The sequence below is a fragment of the Branchiostoma lanceolatum genome, chromosome 5 (genome assembly GCF_035083965.1).
Source record: "Branchiostoma lanceolatum isolate klBraLanc5 chromosome 5, klBraLanc5.hap2, whole genome shotgun sequence".
NCBI classification, from domain to species: domain Eukaryota; kingdom Metazoa; phylum Chordata; class Leptocardii; order Amphioxiformes; family Branchiostomatidae; genus Branchiostoma; species Branchiostoma lanceolatum.
This window is the reverse complement of record NC_089726.1, coordinates 20,927,731-20,933,769: the sequence shown is the minus strand read 5'-3', so window position 1 is coordinate 20,933,769 and position 6,039 is coordinate 20,927,731.

Here is a 6,039-nt window from a genome sequence, read left to right as displayed (position 1 = left end):
ATTGAATAATAAGCATACCCTGTTTCCTATGGTCCTTGCTGCCCCATCACAGCTGCTGCTGTTCCTGAGTTGTAGACATGACAGTCTGACCAGCTGCTGTGAACACTTCAGCCTGCTGTACAGTCTCCTCCACACCATTATGGGTACTGTTGCAAATTAAAAATGCCCAACTCTGTGAAAACCATACAGAAACACACACATAAAACACAACTGTTTCCCATGCTTTCTCTTGTTTTCAACTGAATGCAACCTAAAAGTTTGTACCTAATTAGTTACAGGTTTGCGTAGCAAAACCTTTGTTGGATCCGTTGGCATGCGTGGTGGCCGCCATCTTGATTTTTTGACATCGCAGGGTAGCCATAGTCTCACTAACTACACCGGCAATGGGAGAATATTTGCCGACTCCCTTCATACAATCGACTCTATTTGGCTAATTTCTACTATTTTCCCAGCGACTCGCGGAGGCTGGTAGAGCCTAGGGTAGCCATACCATTTCATTGGGAGGGGTGTTTTTTGGGGGTCGCTAGCATTCGCTCTATTTTTAACAAATCGGCGCGCAACTATCACACATTCAACTCAAATAAAAAGCAAAATTCAATACCAATTCATATTCATAAAAAGACCCCGTAATCGCTTAACTAACAAAACTAACATAGCAAACCTGAAGTATATGTAGCACAAATACTTAACTCTAGTCTTTACTAGTAACTGACTTCAGCCTTAAAGTTTGTACTTAATTAGACTTAATTCAAGTATTTCATAGCCTTTTGAAACAGTCGAATATAGTTAAAGTAAATATATTAAATTACGCAAGATGGTGAAGATTTTCGTACTTTTCTCATTCATTCATATCATGTGTTCTTGAACTTGATATCTAACAGTTAGACCCAGGACTGTTTTCCAAGTATATTATAAAAAGAAAAACTAGTATATGACGTTATTAATATGTAGGAAAATGAAACGCCCTGGAGTTGGTTGAAAGTCAAACGCATATCAAGATCTGGAAGATAGACACACAACAGGGAAAGAAAATGACAGCTATAGACACCTGCTCAAGACCTGGGCTATATTGATATTAGGGGGCGTGTCCATAAGTTTAACTTGCTGACTGAGCAGTTTTGGCGGTATAACAAATTATCAAGACGTCTCCGCGCGATCTACGACTTATTTAAAGACTTTGAGCTATTTTCTTGCTACTTACAACCCTTCCCCATCTTATCATCTCATCATGTATTGACATAAGCTGATATAAGTCCATTTATCTACTCACGAAGTTTGCTGTGATTGTGAAACCTCTTCCACGTGAAAGACTGGGTAACCTTTGAACTTTAGAAACCTTAACAGCATCAGAATGTAGAGACGATTTCTTTAAACTAAAACAATAATGAAAGTTAAAAAACTAACCAATAAACATGAAAAAAACTTATAGTTAAATAACTATATTTTTGTGCAATAAATCTTCAAATAAGACTAAATCTTTTCCTGTTCAGGAATTTGCTTCTTGCTACTTAGATGCGGTGTAACCCGGAAGTGAAACCAGCTGCTGTGGAATGTAAACGCACGTGCAACTTTGATGGACTTTGGTTACTATCTAAATTTACAGTAAATTACTCATACAATCAATATTTTTTGCATCGGAAGTAGCAGACGTAAGTATAATATATGTTTCTAGCTTACTTGTGTATTTACTTTTTCTTGGTCTAGAGGTTTAAACGTCTGTGTTTTGCTGAAATATGCATTTGGGGAGGGGGGCGGTAGACATAGAACTCAAGTGCTGTGTACCTAAACCCGTGTTCAGGCTAAGGTCCAGATTCAGATCCAGAGGTTTAGGTTCAGGTCCGGAGTCATAAGTCCGGCGTATGTGTGCTAAGATAAGTTTTTATATTTAACTATTTGAAAACTATTAATGTATGCGAAATTATATACTACAGTCAGCAGTATAAAGCACAAAAGTTCAGTTATAAACACAAAAACAGAAATGTTTTCATATTTGTTTCATTGCAAATTTCACGATATAAGGAAGGTCTATGTTGGCTTAAAACAAAACGGAGAGTATATATAAGCGAGAGGCGTCGTGTGGCATAATGGATAGGACACCCGACTGTCAAACAAGGGGACGGTAGTTTGAATCCCAGCTGCCCCATACATGTCTGAACATGCACCCTGACTTTGTACCCTTGGGAAAGGCACTTAACACAAATTCCCTCACTTCACTCAGGTGGAAATGAGTACCTAGCTCTTCTAGAGTGGGGGACGTCCCTCGGATAGGACGTTAAATGGAGGTCCCGTGTTTGGGGAGAGCCACACCCCGCGCACATTAAAGAACCCACCACATCTTTTGAAAAAGAGTAGGGGCATGCCCCGGTGTGCGATGGTCCAAAACCTTACAACCTGGATTGACCTGATACATGTCAATAATTGCCGGTTTGTCGGCAGATGGATATACGTGGTCAGGAAGAAGAAGAAGAAGAGATTTCTCAAGTCCGGTTATTTTAGACTTGAACCTACTCTCACCTCTCAAATAAACGTACCGGTACGTTTATTTTTTTTCGCCAATAGTTCCACCCTGTACTTTCTTATTCTAGACGGTACGTTTATTATTTTTTGAAAAATTGAGGCTTTGCAAACCAGGAATCCCTCTAAAATCGTAAGTTAAGGTTTTTCTGCCCATATTTCCCCGGTATTTTTGCTCGTAATTCGCTATTTTTCGGCCTACCGGCGTTGATTTTCTCGCCGCTTTGACGGCCTTGTGAAAAGTATCCTGGCGGCACTCGTAACATATCGGTCGATATCGCTATGACGCTACAAAGTAAACCGGAAAATAAGACGCGACATTGACATTTTAAAATACAATTTTCATATAAATAACTTTGATAGTCTCTGTTTACATCGTAAACCAAAGCACGCTGATTAAAAAACGTGTGGAGTAGGGTGCACGCCTGCACGGGGAATAATAATTTCCTGACCACTATATCCGTAGTATCGGCAGCGCGGCGGAAGAATTATTTGTTCGCAGAAGACATGTAACACGTTAAAACAACAATCATAACTTAACTTCCCTTGTGATATGTGTTTTGAGGCCACAAAATCTCTAAAACGGCAGAAATATGTCCGATATGATTCGGTAAACAACAGCGCGAAATCGCGAAACATGGCCGCCACTCTCAGGCATGGCGACAGTAAAACTAGCAGCATATTGCGTAGTGCGGATACCGATCTTTAAAATGATACCGTAAACGCATGGAAATATTATATTTTTTGGGCAACGATAGACACACAGCGCCATATTTATTTTCAGAGGGTTCATTTTTTTAAATAATCGTAAGATTTTCCCAATTTTGGCGGTTCATCGCGGGTTTCTAGTGTCAACACGTAATGGGTAACTTCTTAGTATGTGCGGTCTGTGACATTGAGCTACTTTTACAGTCGATCTCTGTTCAATATTGTGGGATTTACCGCGGGAACTCGAAATCCGAGCGTCTCACTTTGTTTTCGACGCTATGGAGCAAAAGTTTATAGACATATTTTTTCTGTGGAAGGACTGTGTTCATATTTGTGTTTTTTTTTTGGTTGATGTCTTTAGAAAATATGATCAGGTACATTTAACTTTTAAAAGTACTCTGATGATTTTTGTCATATGTCACTGATTGTCAGTCATAATAAAATGATATAACAATTTTCTTTGATCGCTTGCTTCAAGTTCCAAGTAGAAAAAGCATGTATCATGTACATTTTCACTTGTTGAATTTGAAAGCACCGTGGCCCCCGGTTAGGGGTCATAGCGGGGAACCTATGCCCAATTTTTCAATTATATTTTACGAAGAGGCGAGGAAGATCATGATTTGAACAAGCTATGGACAGTTATTCTGTTCAAATTATTATATCTATATACTTAATAGGTATGGCATAATTGACTAAATATAAGTTACCTACCTGCTTATTATCTTATTTCCCTCTGACAGTGACAGTTGTACATGTATGGACACAGTTTACCTAGCCTCGACTGTCGATTTTTGAAATTTTCCGGGGGGTACTTTTATTCCAGGGGGTACTTATATTACATTTTGAAAATTTGTCCGGGGGGTACTTCTATTCCAGGGGGTACTTCTATTTGAGAGGTGAGAGTAAACGTTAGGTCCAGTCCGGATCAGGTCCGGGGTTTAGGTACCAGCACCAGATAGAACCAAGGAGATTTTATACATAAGACCTTGTTGGTAGAACTACTTAGAACTTGGGGTTTGTTTCTTTATCAGATAATTGAATAGAAAAGCGTGTGTGTCAGTGTAAGAATGAATTTGTCACAAAAGAAGTTCACTTTCTGTTTATTATACTCGATCAATCAAACTCTTATCAGTCTGCATGCATGTACCTGTGTATGAAAAATATATTCTTACTATTAATTTTGCGAATGGCCAAGGTTTGACGTGCCGTCGACGTACATTCGGTTGACAACTTTTTGTGTTGTCTTGACTTGAAGGCGGTCGTATATTGGTAAGGGAGCTGCTCGCAGCGTTTAAATAAGACAAGGTATCTGTCTTTTGTTGTTTTTCTTTATTAAAAGTTTTAAATTTGGATGACAAAACTCACTTTTGATCTATAATTAACTATATTTCGTAACAGTTCAGTAACTTGCTTTTACCCAAATATTCTTCAATTCTATCGAAAATGCATTGCTTGTTGTTATTATACACATGTGCCGACAACTTTTTTGTTTTAATGCAAATTGTGCATTAACTACAAATAAGCATTTCGCCCATTCGAGTTCGCATGTGCAGTGTCAAAGCTTACTGTCTGGCTTGTTAACAGTTCTCGCTTTGACCATTGTCTCAATTTGCATATAATAACAATGCCCAGGCAGGTTTTGTTTACAACTCAGGAGCCTTCACCTTTGACACTGCACATGCATATACTCAGATGTACTCTCCAAGCAGAGGAGGGGTTCTGGCTGTTTTATTTAGGCTTTCTACACACACAAAAAATGACAAAGTAGAAAGCCTAACAAAAACGCCTCAAAAACCAGCCGGAACCCCTCCTCTGCTTGGAGAGTACTCGAATGTGCTAAAGCGCTTATTATATTAGACTTTATCAAAAATGCCTACATTGCCATTGTCAGTAACTATACTTACTTACTCTCACCTCTCAAATAGAAGTACCCCCTAGAATAGAAGTACCCCTTGCCAAACTGTTGTCTAATGTAGCATTAATGCCGCACTACGCGCTCCTTAGCGGAGCACATTGGGCATTAATGCTGGATTCCCTCTGCTCCCTTTGGAACAGAGCATTAATGCCAGCATACACCCCTGTCCATTAATCATCATTTATCACCCAGTCTTCTTGGACTGAAGAGGAAGTGGAAACCCTTTCCCCTGGCTGGTGCCAGTAGGGGTGGTCACACCAAATTAACCCTCTGCCCCCTAACTACAGTCCACCCTTGTTAAAAACCCCAGCTGTTGCAGGGTGCTAATGTATAGGTCAAGCATGACTAAAGGCCGTGGCAGAAAGCACTAATGCTGGAAACATGCCAACTAATTGGTTCAAGCCTTGGTCCAAGGCATGGCTGCTAGGACATTGAGGGACTGGTATTTGGACAGCCATAATTACCATGAAATTACCATGGCAGTGTGCACTAACCAAGCATTAGTGCTGCATAAGTATTTCTGGCATTAATGCTACATTAGACAACAGTTTGGCAAGGGCCCCCCCGGACAAATCTTCAAAATCTAATATAAGTACCCCCTGAAATATAAGTACCCCCCGGAAAATTTTAAGATTGACAGTCAAGGTAAACTGTGTCCATACAACTGTCCAAGGGAAATAAGATAATAAACAGGTAGGTTATATTTATTTTCACAAGGCCCGACCTCGGTCAAAGCGGTGGGAAAATCAACGCCGCTAGGCCGAAAAATAGCGAATTACGATCAAAAATATCGGGGAAAACGGGAAAAAAATCTTAGCTTAAGATTTTAGAGGGATTTCTGGTTAGCAAAGCCTCCATTTTTCCAAAAAATAATAAACGAACTGTCTAAAATAAGAAAGTAA